General features: G+C 54.4%; 2 protein-coding genes across 4 annotated transcripts in view; one reads left to right on the forward strand and one right to left on the reverse strand.

The window, feature by feature from the left end:
• The window catches only part of ZBTB16 (zinc finger and BTB domain containing 16), a 69,819-nt gene that overhangs the window by 33,704 nt on the left and 18,239 nt on the right, over positions 1 to 17,876 (reverse strand). The window lies entirely within an intron of this gene.
• The window catches only part of RBM7 (RNA binding motif protein 7), a 43,647-nt gene continuing 26,432 nt past the window's right edge, over positions 662 to 17,876 (forward strand). The window contains exon 1 of the mRNA XM_061368277.1: positions 662 to 665. The gene's annotated coding sequence lies outside the window, so the exon portion shown is untranslated. The remainder of the gene's footprint in view (positions 666 to 17,876) is intronic.

Genomic DNA, 17,876 nt, shown 5'->3' on the forward strand with positions numbered 1-17,876 from the left:
ACACTGCAATAGGGCAGAACCCCCCTACCACCACCGTTTACTGTCTTCCTCAGCACTGCACATGCTGGCAGCATCTTCCACCGGCTGCTCCAACCGGACCCCCAGAGCAGCACATGTTCAGGCCTATGGGCTGGGGAAGGACAAGCCAGCCACAGCAAACAGGGCAGCAAAAACACTATTATTAAATTTATTCCACTGCCCTGCTTTCAGATCAGTGTTCAGCATTGATTATTGAACAGGACTTCCCACGACAGTGCTTTATCCCCATCGTGCTCCTCTTGTGTGTCTCCGCCTGCCCAAGGATCAACAGGCTCACACTGAGATAGTGCACCAGGGAACATCTCCCACCCACTGCAGATGGACCGCACTTGAACAGATCCTGCCCCAACTCCAGACCCAGCCTTGGCTTTCAGAGCATGCTGCTATGACACAAATCTCTCTGCTGCAAAGGTCCACCGAGCAATAGAACCAAGTGGCAGTATTGCTAATACTCAAGACCAATGAGAAAAGTTCCACAACTTCACACTGTCCTCCCCAGGCCTGAGTGCAGACACCAAGGGGTTAATGCATCGCAGCCCTGCTTAGAATAACCAGCGCTAATTCAGCTCCCAAAATCATCATCCCCATTCTCCGGGCATCTGGCGACGCTGACGTACGGAGCGCGGGGGAGAAGGGAAGAGCACCGACCCTGCGGGTCTGCACTGGGCACCGCAGCCGCTGTGGCTGGCGCTGAGCAAACATGACACGGGTGTCAGAGGCGCCAGGCGCAGCGCCGCGGGAGCTCGCGCTCCGGAATAACACACAATCCCGACAAAGAGGCAAAGTGACCTTAGCGCCCAGTGCATCTGCGCAGCAGCGGCGTGATCATGCAGATGTTTGCATTCTTCATTCAGAAATAATAAGCAGTTCATGGATTCCAAGTTTAAAAATATATTCATCAGCTGGTCCCCTCTGCAGCATGCGTGCCGGTGGAGCACCAGCACGGACCGCAATGGCAAAGTACCAGCCTCGGCCAGTCATCCCTCCTAACCCCATGGCACGGTCAGGATGCCTGGCTTTGGACAACCTGCTCTAGTGGAAGGTGTCCGTGCCCATGGCAGGGGTTAGGACTGGATGAGCTTTAAGGTCCCTTCCAACCCAAATCATTCCATGGTTCTATTCTAGACTCAGCACAGTGCATCAGATGCTTTCCAGGAAGGTGCCAGGAAGGGTCCTAGGATGATCCAGGCAGACAGGTGCTTCCCTCCCCTCCTTTGCTGATGCCCCTCCCTTGCGCATCCCTGGAAACAGGCACAAATTCCAGGCAAAAGCTGCCTTTCCCACGAGTGGCCCAGATCCCAAGGACTTTCACAAGGTAATCAAATATGCAAGAGATTCAACAAACTAATTTCGAGCGCACACCTGGGGTCCTCTGATAATGTCGGTTGTGCCTATGCAGCGCAAGGATTAAAATTTCATAGAGTCATGATTTCATCAGTCGCTAAACTACAAAGGATTAATTAACAGCCAGGGAAGAGCTCATGGCTTGGAAATACAGTCTTAAGGAAAGTATCTATCTCCGCTCTCCAGATGTCAGCGTACAGACGAATACAGCACTTTGATGAAAACACTTCCTGATCATTAGCAACTCCAAAACATGGGGGGTTTGTGGCTAGAATTAAGGATGCCCAATCCCCACCAGCTGCTGCCATTTCTGTGTGCTGCCCCATGCCCTCCCACAGCACTGTTGCAGGCTCCCAGGATGCGGGTATCAGGCACACAACCAGGTTCTACCCTATTTTGGGCATCAGCAGAGATGCCCCCTCCATCAGTGTCAACATTTACCTCCATGCTGAACCCTGCCATGCAAACCTCAAATGGACCTGGGGCACCAGAGAGGCGATGGGTGCAGGGTGTGCAGTGCGAGCAGGGAGCAGCAGCAGGTCCCCTGCCTTTCCCGGGAAGATGAATTAGGGAGCTGTCAGCCAGGGACAGCCGCAGCAGTTGTGTTGCTGTAAAGGGGCAGTGGAAGTGTCTTTGATTAATGAAACCGTAACATCGGCTGCTCGCAGCCCTTGGGCAGGGAGAGCGGCCCTCGGACGGGCTGGAAAGGACTCCTGGAACTTCTCCTGAAGTCCATGGGCTGGTCTCCTCCTGCCCCCATCAGCACCACTGCCTGTGCCCGGGTCTGTGTCACCACCGCAGGAGCTCCTGGGGCTGATGGAGAACTAATTATTTCCAATTAGAAGCCAGGAGATGAACATTATGCACCTTGTCAAGCCAGTAAATTAATGCATCTGAACTGCGCTGGGCTTTGGTGAGAGCTCAAAGTGCCCAGGGCAAGGAGGTGGCAGCAGGAGGAGCAACTCGGTGGCACTGAAGCCTGGGGACGGTGAGCTGGGAACGCCAAGCCCCGGCACCAGTCAGTTTATGTCCAGTGTCGGCATCAATAACCAACAACCAGCCAGGGAGCACCACAGCAGGGCTCTTCCCTCCCAAGATGCTCCAATGACAGCAAAGACCAGGATCACCAGGAATGTGGGGACAGCCAACCAGGAGAACAAGGAGCGCTTTCACCTGGGCTGTTTGTGCAAACCACCCGGTTTTGCACCCCAGTTCCAAAGGTGGAGACACAAAATGCTCATTTTCGGCCATCCAGAGGCACAGCGTTGTGCTGCTGAAAACAAGGGAGGTGCAAGTGGGGTGGGAGAGGCTGGAGCCCGGCCGAGAAGGACAGCGTCTGCGGACAGCCGGGATGGAGCAGGCAGCCAGGGCCTGGCCTGAGGCCAGTGCTGTCCAGCCGGCAGCAAAACCCTCCTATGGAAAACATATTTCTGGGGAAGGACCACGGGAGCAGGAGGTGTCGAACGAGCCCCGAGCCCTGGTGGAGCTGCAGGCACGGTGCGGTGCGGCACAGCACACGGGGCTGCCTGCATTGCCTGCGCAGCATCCAGGTTGGCCTCGCTCCCGGAACCGCACAAACATCTGCACTGGGATCATGCTGGAAACTTGTCATCTCATGGAAGAACAATGCGAGCAGATGCCGCTGGCTGCAGGCAGGCTGCAGGCAGGTTGCGGGCAGCGCCACACCAGGACACAGCAATGGGGGCACGAGGATGGCAACTGCCTCCTCTGCAGTTTTACACCCCGCATGGGCCGGCGCAGGACCAGAAGAGCTGCCTCCATGCTCTGCCGTGAGCTTTGCTTGTTTTGCTTTAAAATAAATAAATAGGCTCCGGGCGAGCCAAGCTGGGAGCGGGGCGCCAGCGCTGCCGGCACGCTCTGCTCCCCGGCCGAGGCCAAGAGAACGCAGCGTCCTGAAGCCAGGAGCCGGGCGTTGCTGCGGCCTCCCCAAGGAGCCTTGCTCACCGCTCCCTCCCTCCCTCACCCCCTGCCCAATGTGCACAACAGGTTCCATGCAAATTCGGGAGCTTTTAAATTATAGTGTTAATGAAAGCAAATAAAGGCAGTTAAAAGGCAATTTGCTCAATTGGTGTTAATATTTAAGCACAGCATGTGCAAAAAGAAGATCACAGGACTCGGTTTCCCCCCGAGAAAAGTTTTGATCCTGACTTTCCAGCAGAAAGGACGGAGTGCACCCAGTGACAGCTCCTACTAAACCAGATTGCTCCAAGCCCTGTCCAACCTGGCCTTGAACACAGCCTGGGCCAGTGTCCCACCACTCTCACAGTAAAGATTTTCTTCCTTATATCCAACCTAAATCTCCTTTGTTTCAGTTTGAACCCATTACCCCTTCTCCTATCACTACAGTCCCTGATGAAGAGCTCCTCCTCAGCATCCAAATGGTAACGGTAACACATTCGACAAGACAAGCAGCAACAGCAATCCAGCATCAAACCGACATGGGCAGGAAAAGGCCATTATCACTTCCCCTCACCAGACAGGGAGCGGGTCCTCGGTGGAGGAAGCACTTTTACACCACACAACACAAAGGCTCCACGACCGCTGCGGCTCCTCCGGTGTGTGAAGCGTGGCTCCGGGCAGCTCGCCCCTCGGTCAGAGCCGGCGCTTGGCAATGCCCCGTCTGCCGGGTTCTGATGCTCCCGCATAAATTCGCTTTCAAAACAGGAGCCGCCAGTGAATGAGACCTCGATTTCTAATGGTTGGAAATATTTTGTACACTCTGCTGCTCCCTCTGTACCCCTTTGTCGGGGCCAAGGTCTGCAGGCTAAAGCGGGTACCAAAAGACCATCTGTAGCTCCCGTCTTTACAGAGGAGTTTAAATAGGGGGATGAATGAGCACAGGAATTAATGAATGATAAAGCCGTATGGTCTCAGTCAGCCTCCTACGCCTGTATGTGGTATTCAAACCCTCCCAGCCTTCTGCCACAAAGACAGGTTTCTAAGCTACAAAAAAAAAGGGGGGAAAAGGGGTGGGGAGGTGGTGCGTGCAGGTTTTTAACAACAAACCCAGGGACTCGCCTCAAAGTTCCCACTGGGTTTCCCTGCTCCAATCTGGGGGAAAGGCAGGCACATGTTAATGCAGAGGGGAGGGATGAACAGGGGTTTACCCCCCCCCCAAAGCTGCCTCCAAACCCCCCTCTGATAGAACAATGACTGCAGGAGAGTCAGCTGTGGGCTCCTCAGTGCTAACAGGCTCCAGTGAGGGAGTTTACACTGACAAGGGCAGGCAGGTTCTGGATGAGCCGCCTGGACCAACTGCACCACCATCCTCTTCACCAGCCTTTGGTGCGTCCCACCCCATCCATTTGGTACTGAATAATGATGCCTGGTAAAGGCTAACAACCTTGAAAGGCCCAAAGGGGTGTTCAAAAGCAAGGGATCACAGTGAGGGTACATCCCATGCCCAGAGGTGCATCATTATAAAGCAGCTCCATTAAAAACACAAGGTAAGAAAGAGAAAGCTGAGGCTAGCACAGGTTTGAGGGGTGCTTGCAGATATGAAACCAACTTCCCTCCAGCCCTGCCCACTGAGCATCTCCAAGCACCCAGGGCAGATCGTGACCAGCACCCGCACCGCACGTACCAAGTGCCGAGTGATGCCGACCCACTCCCTCTGTGGAGAAGATGCTCAGAGTGCTGTGAGCTGGAGACTAGCAGGTAACATCCATGGAAAGACAAGGTTTTTCTTGATGGAGTCACCACCTTCTCTAACTAAAGGAGGGCTCCTGCCAGCCTGAACACACTAACAAGGTAAACCTAGGATCAACTACTCCATATCTTCTCAATTCCTATTCAAGGATCAGGGGCTGCCTGGGGGGGAAACAGCTCTCTCCAAAGCAGCCCACAAGAGGCCGAGGCAGAGGAAGAAGCATGGCATGCCACTGGAACGCTACTCTTATTTTAAGAGCCGTCATGTGTAAAGCATTAGTGTTTTTGAAATTGCATTCTTGAGTTAATTAAATGGACGATCTTTTATACATAAAAAGTGAAAGCACGCAATTAAAAGCTAGGCAAAGAGAAAGTGCCTCTCGGAGTTGTCGCCACTCCTTTGCACTCCCTGTTCCTGATGGAGCCTACCGGGATGCCACTGTCCAGGCTGGTACAGCACCAGGGATGCTGCCTGCACCATGGCAATGTTTACTCACAGGCCCCAACATCACAAACCCTGAGCTGGAGTGAGGAGTTGAACCATCGCTTGGGCCCTTTTACCCATCCTGAGCTGCCCGTGGAAACCACCTGCCCTCAGCTCATGGATTTCCTACGTATGGGGATGTTCACCGGCTCGTGATGGTGTGAAAACCCACCGCAGTTATCTGTGCTGCTGTAAAACACCGACCTTCAGTTTTAGGCAGGAGGTAAAGTTCACTATGGATTGGCCCCACCGTAACCTGTTTATAATTACCATTATCTCCGAGTTAATCTTGTGAGGGGTCAACAGTTTTACCAAAATCTCGCAAGCCGTGTCTTTTACCTCCCAACTTCATATCTGGGTCAAGAGGTCAATTACTGCAGCTTGCTGACTGCAGATTTCCCTGGAAAACTGGCTGCTCCCACCCCAAAGCAGCGTCGGCGCAGGGGGATGCAGCCAGGCGGGCACCGACCCTCGGCACAGGCACAGCACCCAAACCTTCGGAGCATCTGGGCTCTGAAGTCAAGGGACTTCAGGTGCTCCTTGCACTGGGGCTAGTCCCAGCCATAAGATGAATGGGGTGGGAGCCTCCACCACTGCTGGGCATCCCCTGTGCACCAGGATGCAGTCAATGGTCCTCAGCATCACACTAGCCACATGGTCCCCACCAGTTTGTGTGGCACCACACTCCAAAGATGCCAGCCTTCCCCCATGCAGCCTCCATTCCCAGGTGCACAAATCGAGTCTGCAAACCCCTGTACCAGCTACAGGGAGGTGATAAATGGAAGTAGAGCAGAAACCTGCAGGGGGGCTGGGAGAAGCCCCAAAGATGGATGAAGACACAACCCAATCTCTGATCCTGCCAGCCTCCCCATGCACACTATCATTAAATACCTGCCCTGGGACAGGGTGCTGCTGGGTGGCTTGGGGAGCAAACTGGTCCATAGGTGCTGCTGCCACCTCCCCTGTGAGGGCAGGCTGGGTTTCGGGGGAGGCCTGGGCATGCAGAGCATTGCTCAACTGCTCTGCAGGCAGGTGTCATAAACAAGCAGGCACATGGCAAACATATCGATTTCCCGGAGCTTATCGCGCAGCAACCAGTGCTCAGTTACCAGGCTACTTTAATATGTAATTTACTGCGAGAAAGCAGAGCGGGGCTGAGGGAGGGTGCCTGAAACATTCGCCATGGGATGGATGGGGCGGCTGAAGGTGCCTCAGGCGAGGCCCAGCCTCTCCTGCCTCCCTCCATCCTCAGGATTTCCCACTGATCCAAAACTCCCAGCCCTTGCTGCTGCGAGGGACTGTTTACACGGATGCTATTAATCACCTTCTGCAACTGTTTACGCTATGAAAATATAGTCTCAGCCGCCCGGGCTCTCCGTCTCCTTAATTTAAATTCAGGTGCTTAATTTCTGTCAAAACAGAGCCCACCGAAATTACCACCATCCATTCATTTCTGGTGCTCCACTTGCCTTGTCATCTGAGCGCCACCCAGCAGAGCTGGGCAGGAGCAGGGAAAAGCAGCTGCTTTTCCAGGACTTCTCCAGCCTGCCCAGGACCAGCCACGAAAGTGAAGACCAAAGTCAGATCATTTCACACTCCCAGCCTGTGGGAACACTGCCATCCTGCACCCGGTGACCTCCCTTGGACCAGCAAAACACAGGGCAGAGGGGATGCTCACCCTGAGTCAGTCCCTGCGCCCCCACAGCAAAAGCAGGAGCCACTGCTTCCAGTTAACATACCCAAGTCACCATCGCCAGGTGATCACCCATACCTGGATGTGTTTCACCAGCCAAGGCTCACTGGGGAAAGAGCTTCTCTTCTCCTCCCTGGCACCGCCAGCCTGCACAGGAGGGTATTTTTCAGAGGGACCTGCAGCAGGTTTGCCTTTTCAGAGCACTGAGCTTTAAAAATCCTCTTTCTGCAGTGCCTCTCAGTAGATCTTTTGGAATTTACAAGATAAATACTGGTAATTTGATTCTTATCTTCTTCAAATCCAATTCTAAGGCAATTCTGTGTAAAGGACACTAATTATAGCTTGAGGGGAAAGAAAAGGTAACCCATCAGTGAGAATGCACTTGAAACGTTTAAAGGGGTATGGGACACTGAAAAGTTCAATACATTTCGATTCTGCTCTTCCAAAAACAATAATCTGTTGGGTAACAATTACCCTCTGTACCCTTCCAGTCCCTGTCATGTACTTTGGGGGTCAGCCAGGGCTGCGGCAGAGGTAGCAGCACCCAGGTCTGCACCCCTGCAAAGTGCAGAGATGCTTTGGTCTCTGCAGGTCTTCTAAAGGCTGCCTGGCATCCAAGAGCAAGGCCAAGAGGGACAGCAGTGCCAGGGAGAGCAAAGCCTTTAGGCACTGACACACTGCTTATTTCCCTGGCGTTATTTACTAACGAAAGTCACAAGTTTATATGCACAGGTGCAAGTGTTTGGCAACATACACCAAGTGGAACAAACTCATTACTCCTTAGCTCAAATACTGTCTGTTCTCCAAACCACACACCTAAACACAGGCCATTCCAGCAAAGAGCCCAGCTCCCAGGCTGCTGCTGAAGAGCATCCCTCCGAGGAGGAGGAGGAGGATGGTGGTGAGACCACGCTGGCCGTCACCGCATGACACTGTCCAAACGTTACAGCACCTATAAAATAATAAAACCCCGACCCCGGGACGCGGAGCCAGGATGTGGCAAAAGATGATGCAAGAAGAATCAAAGGGATTTGGCACTCCAAACAGGGTCTTGCTTAATGAGCTGTTGCTCTGCAGAGCCCTGTGGAAAAGCCCCTGGACTCAGAGAGGGGCTTGGACCCAGAGAACAAGCAGCTGCAGCAACTCAACAGATGAGAGAGGAGCTATTACCTGGGCTGGAAGATCAGCATGCCAAAGCCCATGATTTATTCATCCTAGGAGAGGGAGGAGAGGTGCTGGTTCTAAACTGGTGGGGGGCTGGCCCTAACATCCATCCTCTGAAGGCGATGTGATTATTTCTTTTAACATGGTGACACATGCAGGTAACTCATGTCTGACCCCACCAGCACGGGGCAGACACTGTACCAGAGGTGACCACCAGTAATTGAAAATACAAGTGCTGCAGACCAGAGCAGAAAAGCTGCCTCAGCACCGGCCCTCACTGCAACAGGTGAGAGCGATGGTGCACAGAGGACAACACACGGTAAATCAGTGCTTTGCTGAGGCTGCACACTGGGGATGGGCACGGTGGGCACCAGAGCCACAGTGCATCCCGCATCCTGCATCACAGACCCCATGCAACACTGCAGCACAAGGACAGGATGCACCCCAGCCCACCACAGCAGCTTTAAACCCAGCCTTTTTCCTTTTTCCCAGCTTCGTGTATGCAAATATTTCCTATTACCCCACTTCCATGATTCAGCAATTCAAGTCCTAGTAATAAGAAGCGTGGTAATCCACACATTTGTGAGAAAGAATGGCAAATTCACGCCTTCAATGACTTTTGAGAGCTGTGCTATTAAGAAAAGACATTTTCTTTTTCTCGCACTGCAGGAAAAATACAGTTATTTAAAAATGGTAAAAGAATCGGCTCATTAGTTAATAACAGCGACAAAAACCCTACCACGGGAAAGCCACGTGGCTCAGAGCGAAGCAGGAATTACACCAACGTATGTGGAGAAGGAAAAACCCCCATGTGCACCCAGCCCCAAACCATAAAGGAGAGGGAAGAGAGGAGGGATGGAGCTGGGCTGACCCCAGGGATGCCTCGCCGTGTCCGGACACTCTTTGTCTGCTCTCCCCTGCCTGGCTCTGGCCTTGTCACTGCTGTCGCTTCTCTCGCCCTCCGCTTACTTATGCAGAAAACGTGGTTTCCGCGTGAGCTGTCGCAGCACAAAGGGCCCGTGCAATGCTGTGTTTGCTGGGTGTTACACCCAGCGAGGAGGAACTGAAACCCCCAAAACCCCACCGGCAGCAGCAGCAGACAGCGGATGGCACATGCCGGCGAAACACCGCGAGGAGCATCCCCCTTCCCACAGTGGCTCATGGCAAAGCACGACTCTGCACAAGAAATCCGGCTTGTGCACACATGTGCCATCCTTTTGGTCAGGTGGACAATCACTGCCCCACACCAAAGCCCAAAGGGGCTCAGTGCCATGGACTGAAAACACACTCATCCATGAGCACACCGAGGATGCAAACCCTACTTGTGGCGCATCCACACGAGAAGCCGCAGTGCTGAGGACTAGCGCCTGGGCCCAACCAACCCGGCCATACAAACACAATGAGTTGTGGGTTGCTTTAACTTTAGCAGGGAGAAAGTCCTCATCACTTGCCTAGGTCAGCGATCCTTATCAGCCCCACCAACTGTATTTGTGGGTGGCATCAAACACCCAACCAAATAAAGCAGAAGAGAAGGAAAGGAAACGGCTCCTAGCCCACGGTGCCCACCCGCTGCAGGGCAGAGAGCAAACAGGCTCCGGCACACTGGTACCCACAGTCCTCCCCACTCACATGCTGGATGAGTCCTTCTCCCAATGGCAAGGTCCAACAGGAGCAATCCTCCTGGCTCTTGCAGAGCGATGCCCGCACCAGTGGCACACAACCCACCATCCACATGCACCACTGCACCCGCTCTGCTCCAGGGCAGCCCGCAGCAACTCCCACCCTGCTAAATAATGCATTGGCCAGTCCTGATGAACGTGAGGGAAGGATGATATACATTCCTGGGCTGCTTTAAGTTACGTTTGGTTAGACACTGAGGGAAGAGCTGCCTCCAGCTAAAGGGTCAGATAAGCCAGAAATCAATACAAGCAATCGCCTCTGCATCCTGAGATCCCGGCGCTGCTCCACAGCTCCCGTGGTCAGGGCAGGGCATGGGCAGCCCCGGTGGTGCCCCGCTCTGGTGCCACTGACTGAGCAACCTGCCCCTGGGAGTTGCTGGTGGCCCAGTTCCCACCATGGCACCCGTTTCCCACAGCCCCAGCAATGCAAAGCCCAAACCTCCCCAGAAAACCCCAACCAAGTGCTGCCCTTCAACCAAAGGTGTGGCAAAGCCAGAATGGTGCTTCCCCATCCTTCCTCCTGAGAGCAAGAGGACACAAGGAAGCAAACCAACAAATCCTTTTCGCTTTTTCTCATAGCAAAGCTTTTCACCTAAGTCAAGATCTTCCTGAGGAAGATTCGTGCTGGAGGGAAGGGCTCTGCCCATGCAAGGTAACCCACACGCAAGCCAAGCGGGAGCATTGCACACTACAAGCACCTCGTTCACAGAGGGGCCCTCCCCTCCTGCCCGCTCTTGGCACTTGGAATATTTTCTACGAGCGAGGGGAAGGAAGAAAGAGAAGAGGAAATCACTGCGGTAGTGGTAAAAATAGCAGAGCACCCGCGGGAGGTACGGGGGGTTTCTGCTCAGGGCCCTGCACCATTGCACAGAAAGGGGCCCCCACATGCACTCCCTGGCCACCCCACGCTGCGGTGCACCGGGCTTGCCTTGTTCCACCAGCAGGGAGGACCTGCCCCGGTGCCGGTGATGCTGCGGCACCATCGCCCGTGCCCGGGTGACCGCAGCGCGACGCGAGCAGGATGGTGCACCGGTGCTGGCGCGGGTGGAGGGGGCCGGCGAGGCGCGGGTGTTGCACAAAGCCTGTGCCTTATCTCTCCCACGCCAAGGCAGTTTGTGTGTGTTGCGCAGAGGCTGCGACCGCAGCCTGTGCCCAGCCGGAGATAAGATCCATCCCCGGTGCTCGCTGCGCCATGCTGCCGGTGAATTCACACGCAGCCAGCCCGAATTCACACCACTTGTGAGCCGGTTGCTGGCTCTGCCTGCACCCAGCATCCCCTCCGCACATCCCCTCGCTGCTGTGCCCCCAGCAGGATGCCGTTCTCTGGACCAGCTCAAGCATCTTGCTCCAGACACATGATGCATCCCAACAATTAGGATGCCCTGAACTGCAGCAGTCCCTGCTCCTGCGCCACAGCAGGTCCCAGCAAAGCCAACGGACCAGCAGTGATGAGCTGGCCCAAAGGCCTCGTGCTGCCACATGTGTGCACTTCCAAGAGCACTGAATGGGTTTTGGTTGGACTTTTTAATGCGCTGTGGTAAAATGGCATTTCTGAGTCGCAGGCTTCATGCATTTGGTCTGTGCACGCCAGAATTAGTACAACCTGTCCCTAAATACCATAACAAAACCATGTAGTAAGCGCTTTGCCTTGATTTATGTCAGCACTGGTTTCAGGAGGATGAATCATGCTTCCTCCCTAGCACTCCTTTTAATATGATTTACTATAAATAATGCGTGGGGAAAAGAACAAGGGAAGGTGACAAAGGGCAAAGCGCACAAAGCTCAGCCCCGTCCCCAAACTTGGCGGCAAGAGGATAAAAGCACTTTCAACAGCTGTGATGGGGCTGCAAAGAGCATGTGGGTTGTAACTGGTGTAGTACCTGGTGCTCAAATGGGAATCTGAATCAAAGTTCAATGACAGGCGAAAGTGACGTGTTTGTTTTAGGTCCATGCACCCGTTAACTGCCCTGCACCTTTAGAAAAGCCCCTTATTTTAAGTAATTCCACTTAAAAATCAGCACAGGCCCTCAGCAATGGGAAAGCGTTTGTAGCCCTTGCAGAGCCCCACCGCTGGGCACAGGGACATCTGCCATGCTGGGGTCGGCTGTGCCAGCTGAGGGGCACGGTGCTGGCAGCCGGGGGGGTGGCTTCCCACTGCCTTCCTGCAGGAAAACTGGCTTGGTCCTGGTGGCATCACATGATTATCTCACGTGACAGCGGGAGCCCAGCGCTCTCCCAGTGGCAGTGCCAGCAGGGACCCTGCACCCGTCTCTGTGCTCTTCCCAACCTCGTGAGCACGAGGTGATGGAAACGATCTGGTGTTTTGTGGGGTTGTTTTGAGTTTCTCTCTGTTTTTCCGCTCGGTCGATGTTTGTCTTCTTTATAGGTCACCAAGGTGAAAACAGGCCTCCTCCTCCCCACCGCAAGTTGCGGCTGCAGGGAGATGGAGCTGTGTTTTGTTGAGGGGATGCAGAGTCCCCTCCTTGGCACGTAACACAAGTGCCTTGGCCCATTACATGTTCTGGGACCCACCAGTGCTCCCCGGCACTCTGCCTCGCACACGGCGCACAGCAAGGCAGCCGCTCCTCGCACAGCACTCAACAGAGCACGGGGTTATCAGCCCGGCTGATACACGCCGATAACCAGCCCATCTCCCGCGCTGACACCGGCAACAAAGCAGGGTGTTTAACGCTGATTTATGGAGGGTGGCTCTAGCGAGGCTCAGTGCGCCTTACAGAGCTCGTGCCTATGGGGAGAGGTATTTCCTCAATTGCATATCGCCGACTTGTTTGCTAAAAACGTGCCAATAAAACAGCAACGGCACGGCGAAGGCCGGTGGAAAACTAAACCAGCCCAGCAGGGTGTGCATCCAGCCATAATCTACTTAAAATCAGTTAAGAACACTACAGCGAAAATGATACAGGCGGCCCTGGCCCTCGGCCAGCACAAGCGCCCGGGCTGCAAGGCTCGCTCCTGCAACCCAAATGGCACAGAAAGCTCCCTCCTCCAGCCGCACAGCGACCGAGCCGGCGGATGCTCTCGGCAGAAAGAGGAATCCACCTTCACTTGCGACAGCACGTGGTCGGTCCAACAGCGCGTCCTGCCCTCGCAAAGGGACTGCCTGCTCCCCGTGGCACCCAAAACACCGCGAGCACAAAGCAGTGCTCAAAACCCACACCACGCGTTCTGGGAACGTTTTGGCTTAGATAAAGATGATCCAGAACAAATACGCACACAACGTTCCTCAACACCCCGAGGCAGGTCTCAACAAGCAAGCTCGAGCCTGGGCAGTAGAGTCACGACTGCGCTGGAAGCTCATAAACCATAGGAGAAGGCACACAACCACACACAGATCTGCCTGCCTTGCTTGCATTCGGTCAAAGGGATGCATGAGCCCTGACGCGTCCCTCATCCTACACCAATCTCTGCCATCTGAATTCCCCTATGTGCCACCCTCCTTGCTGCCCATCAAACGGCTGCTTTGCAGCTGCTGGTCTCTACCAAGGCTGCAGCACAATCCCAGCCTGGCAAAGCCGAACAGGAGGTGGAGGATGCTGCTGCCTGCATTGGCATCTCCTATCAACCACCGGCTGCAGATGCCCGTGACGGCGCAGGAGGGAGCGATGCCCAGCAAAGGGCTGAACCCTCCATAAAGCACTGAACACCGGGCCGGGGAAAAACCCCCTCGCAGGCAGAGTGACACAAGCCAGGACTGCCGGCAAGGAGGAATGAATGGAATAGGCTAATTTACACAGGAAGTGAGCACTTACCAGACCCTTCATCCCAACACACAAAACCCTCTGCCATATCTGGAAGCAATTACACCCAGTTAACATGATCTGCCTGCCACTAAAATTAACTGCAAACAGAAATATTTTTCACTTTTGCAACAGGAGATGCCATGGCCCCGTGTTTGGCTGCCGGGAAATATTTAGTAATTACTCATTTAAAGCCTCTCTTGAAGCTGTCAAGCCGGGGGGGGGAGGGGGTAAAAGAAAAATCCTGCTAATTGTGAGCAAAAAGGAAAACGCAGATCGTTTTACTCTACCCAAGGAAAACAGATTTACGCACCAGTGTAACTAAAGAGCCAGCCTTGTGGGGAAGGCTGCAGGGATGCTCCATCATGAACTACCCGGGCTGCTCCGCACCGCTTCCATGGGGAAGGGAAAGGAAGAGCCGGTCGTGTCACTCCTGAACCGGCACAGGCTCCCCACCGGTCCCCCTGCGCAGCCAGCGAGCACCTTTGTGAGCAGCATCACTCTGTGAGTTGTACCGAGAACTGAAAAGGCTCCACAAAGCTGATGGACCTGCTGCAGGAGATGCCAAGGAGCATGCTCAAGGCAAAGCGCCCTCAGGCAGGCAGGTTTTATGCATCAGGGTCCCACTCTGCAGCCCACGGGGATCAGCTGGCACAGATCTGCCTGCCCTGGGCCCCAGGAAGCAGCAGCATCCCCAGTGCCCCTTCCCTGGAAGCCCCTCTGCCATCAGTGAGCCACAGAGCGTCGGAGTACCACTGGGCATCGCTGGCAGGAGGGAACACACAGAAGTCATCACTGGGCAAGGGGAAATAGAAATAAAATATATAACACTGGTGTTTTGTATGATGGGACTCTCAGGGGTTTGCTTTAAAGAGCATTACACACACAGAGCTAAACCAATGCAGGATAATTGATGGAATAACACGGAAGCCAAGGGGGTTTTCCCCCTCCGCGCCAGGAGCCAAGTATGGAAACGGTTAAGTGCCCCACTGAATAAATCAAAAGTTCAAGGCTGCACATAGCCCGCTGTATTCCCCCTCTGCCTATGACAAGAACCAGAGAGCCCCCGAAATCCCAAGCATCCTGAGCGGGGTCTCTGCCGTGCTCACAGGTTACACGCTCGGGGTCAGCGCCGCGGACCTTAGCTGCAACATTCATTTCCTGAGCGGGGCACGTCCCCCTGCCCATAAAGCTAATAAGAGCTTCCTCGTCCCGCGCCGCGCGGCAGCGGCCAGGCAGCCACAACGCTGGTTTCCATTAGCCCCTTATGATGCCAGGTGCCGCTAATAAGGCCCATCAGCAAGAAACAAGAGCTGCCAAGTCATCCTCGGACTCTGGAAGTAATCACGGGCAGAGTTTGGGGGGCTCTGGCTCGGGTTTTCCCTCCCTCCCCCCTCCTTTTCCCTCCTTTTTTCAAGTTTCGGCCGCAGCGGGACATAAATCACCGAATGCTTAAAATAAAATAAAAAAACAACTACTGTACCAGGCGACCAAAATTAACACTAATAACATCTCACAAAGCACTTGGGATCCGATTTATCACGTTTATTGCCTTAATGGTATACTGCATCTGTTTCTCACTGCGCCACGTCGAGCAGTGCCAACGTGCCTAATGGCATTAGGAGCATGAGGCTCAGCTAATCCAGGCAGTGAGGCTGGTGAGCAAAGAGCCAAATGCCGGAATGTTTCCCTACGTGACTACTTCAGGTTTGCTCTGGCATTAACGTTACAGCTCTGTGTGGATGGCAGACTGACCAGCTACACACCACAGGGACTGCAGGATCCCATGGGAAGCTGTGGGCTCCCCAAGCAGGAACACTTTGGACCAATGGGAGCATTAACTCCTGGTCCTGCTGGCAGCAGCTGGATAGATCTGCTGCTCCTTGGCACTTCAGAAACAGGACAAGAGGGCAGAAATGTGAATTCTGGGGTGCTGCGGCTGCCAGCAGCCACAGTGGAAGAGCAAAGCCTCCTCACTCCTACCCTTAGCACTGCCTTTTAGGCGACAGCTCAGCCATGAAGCCTCAAAATGCAAAACTCAGACCCCAAAACAGGAGCATCCCCCTGTGCAACAACGAGGACAGGCACCTTCTGGCCAAAACCACTCCACAGCGAGCATTTGCAGCCTCCACCAGGACCATGGCCATAAAGCGCTTTCATTTTCCCGCTGAGCATCTCCATCCGGACACATGTGCCAAAGGCTGCCAGCAAGCTCATCACCATAGTGGGTAGATACCTGTGTATAATCGAGCTGTGGATGCTCAGCATCCACTAATGAACCCAACTGAATCCCATCCCCATCCCTTGCTATCGACACTAAAAAACGAAACCATGCCTTTTATGAAGTTTTAAGGTATTTGACATCCCAATAACAAATTACTGTGGGCTCGGCGTGGCATTCGCATTGCAGCTCGGGAGGTTTCCCTTCACACGAACAGGCCCAAAAAGGGCTGCTGAACTATGGCTTTTTTGCCTGCAATTAGAAGCGGCGATCGATGCTAACATTAGATTAAGTTTGAACTTTGCTGAACCTAAAAGGAAATCTTTTATAAAAAAAATTAAAGAGTTGCCGACTCAATATACACTCGATTACTCAAAATCATAAACTCGGAGAGGAAGAAAACAGGGACCATGCAGCAACCAGTGGGTTCAGGGACCTGAGAGCCCCGGTGAGAACCAGTGCTGTGGCTTGCAGCCACTTGGCCACCAAAAGGTCACGCTTCAGCCCTCTCGACTCATGCACATGCTGTGCCATGGCACAGACGATGCTGCCACGAGCCAAGGGTGGCTGTGGAGCCGCGCTCCTGCATGGCGACGGGGCAGATCATGTCCCTCAGGTCCCCTCCATCACTGGGGCGAGCACTCCCCATGCTCGCCAAAGCTGGTGAAAGGCCAGCTCAGCCCCCTGCTCCCCTCATTCCTGTGTGCACTTCCCATACCAGCAAAGAGGGAACAGCACTCAGAAGGCTCTGAGACTCTAAACATATATATTTACCCTTATCTAGGCATGTGTGTCTGTAAACAAACAGACCCACCATATGTATACGCTCGCCTGCGCGATGTAAACAGGCACGGTGCACGTCGGCTCATTGAGCTCAGTGCCGAGAGCGGCAGCAGCTCGGGGGGGCTCTGCCTGCTACCTGCTGGGGCTCAGCACATGGGAGCAGGGCACCGGGCGGCGAGCATCCCGTGGTGCTGCGTGGTCCTCACCCCGGCAGCTGGGAACGGCTCAGCTCTGGGCACCTCGCGCTCCCTCAGCATCGCAAAGCAAAACCACAGCAGCGAATGCACAGCAGAAGGAGGTCAGCGAAAGCTGCCGCTCGATGAGCGACACCGCAGTGTCCCCAGCACATCCTGTCCCCACTGCCAGCCACACCAAGGAGGGGGTGCCAGGGCCTTGGTGCAGCACAGAGGTTCCCCCAGAGCACCTCTCCACCAGGCACTGGGGTGAGCAGGGGCCTGTAGCCAGCACGGTGCAGCTGCTGCCACCACCAGAACCGCTCCAGCAGGGAGTTACAGATCCCAGTCCAGCTCAGAAGCTGTTTAACAGCTCCAGGAACACAATAGGATCCCACAAATCCTCCCCAAATGGTAATTTTCACAACGTATTAGAAAGCAAACACTATGAAAAAGCCACATGAGACCCCATCCGCACACAGACTGCCTGGATTTAGACCTGGGGGGAGGACAGGGGGAGTGATCTCATCTCACCATTGCCCAATGCCTTTCAACATGGACGTTCTTAGGGATCAGTTTAAAAATGGCTCAAAGGATTTGGCTCTCCCTGCAAAGTTGGCCAGCGCCAGGTTATCTGCGACAGCAGGAACGGGCGAGCGGAGCTGGGCTCTGGCTGAAGCAGTTGCCTTCGAGGCTCTGCTCAGCGCGGCGCTGGGGTCAGCCCATGGGGGCACGGTGCGTACCCGGCCTCCTGGTAACCATCAGGAATAAACAAGAAATAAGCTGTGGCCGAGGCCGTACTTGTCAAAACGAGCCAAGCCCAGGGGGCACTGACACAGGGGCTGCTGCACTGCACAGCCTGGGCCGTG

This window comes from Neopsephotus bourkii, unplaced genomic scaffold (genome assembly GCF_033783945.1).
Source record: "Neopsephotus bourkii isolate Nb327-2 ecotype Australia unplaced genomic scaffold, CSIRO-AGI_Nbou_v1 NB_1433, whole genome shotgun sequence".
Classification (NCBI taxonomy): Eukaryota; Metazoa; Chordata; class Aves; order Psittaciformes; family Psittacidae; genus Neopsephotus; species Neopsephotus bourkii.